Below are 1,326 nucleotides of genomic sequence, written 5' to 3' on the forward strand. Positions count from 1 at the left end.
AAAGAGGTAAACAGTTACATATTCTGCTTTGCTTTTTAATAAGATAGAGAGTTCTGGTGGCTTAGTACTAAAGAGTTGTGCTGCCAACCCAAAGATACATGATTTAAGCAGCTTGCTCTAAAGGAGAAAGATAGACATTCTCCTTCAGAATAATGTATTGCCTCTGAAAACTATTGAATGGTCAGTTCTACGTCACTTCTGACACAAAGAAACAACATTAAATAAGATAGAGTACTTGGTCATAGTATATCACTTGGTAATACTATCAGTTGTAAAACAAAATAATCCGTTCTCATAACAGATAATTTTTTTTCTTTAATTTTGTTTTCATGCAATAAGATGTCTGATAGTAAGCAGTTCATACTCAAGGTTGGTTGGATAGGCTGTTGACATTTGGAGGAGGAAGACTGTTTCAACATTATTACCAAACTATCTTTGGTGCATAAACTTTTATTATGTGTGTATCCTTACAGATATATCACAGATGAACAAAAATTTATCATTTTCAGGTTAAAAGGTTATAACGTCATATTTCCTTGCACTGAAAATTGCACTGGAGCACAGGGAAGCCAAAGCACAAGGAAGAATTCAAGATACTAAAGAGTTGAATAGAAAATTTCAAAAGGCAGCACGGGAAGACAAAGTAAAATATTACAATGAAATGTGCAAGGAGTTGGAGTCATAAAATCAAAAGGGATGAACTCGTTCAGCATTTCTTAAGCTCAAGTAAATGAAGAACAAATCAAATCTTGAGTTACTATAATCAAGGATGCTTTCGGCAGAATGTTAAATGATGCAGGAAGTATTAAAAGAAGATGCAAAGAATATACAGAGTCACTGTAATGAAAGGAATTGGCAGACACAGAAGAACTTCATGAAGCAACATATGAGTAAGAGCCAATGATGATGAAAGAAGAAGTTCAGGCTGCTTTGAAGGAAACAGCAAAAATAAGGCTCCAGGAATAGATGGTATACTAATTGACATATTTAAGCAAACAGATGCTGCCCTGGACATGCTCACCAAGTTGTGCCAGGAAATCTGGAGAACAATCACTTGACCAACTGACTGGAAGAGATCTATATTTGTTCCTATCCCAAAGAAAGCTGACCCAGCAGAGTGTAGAAACTATAGAACAATCCCACTGATTTCACATGCAAGCAAGATTTTACTGAAGATTATCTAAAAACGACTGGAACAGCACATCAGCAGAGAACTACCAGAAGTCCAGTCTGGGTTTAGAGGGGTCGTGATACAAGGGATATTGTAGCTGATGTTAGATGGATCTTAGCTGAAAGCAGATAATACCAGAGGAATGTCTAACTGTT

This window comes from Elephantulus edwardii, unplaced genomic scaffold (genome assembly GCF_000299155.1).
Source record: "Elephantulus edwardii isolate Elephantulus edwardi_28Jun2011 unplaced genomic scaffold, EleEdw1.0 scaffold00399, whole genome shotgun sequence".
Taxonomy (NCBI): Eukaryota; Metazoa; Chordata; class Mammalia; order Macroscelidea; family Macroscelididae; genus Elephantulus; species Elephantulus edwardii.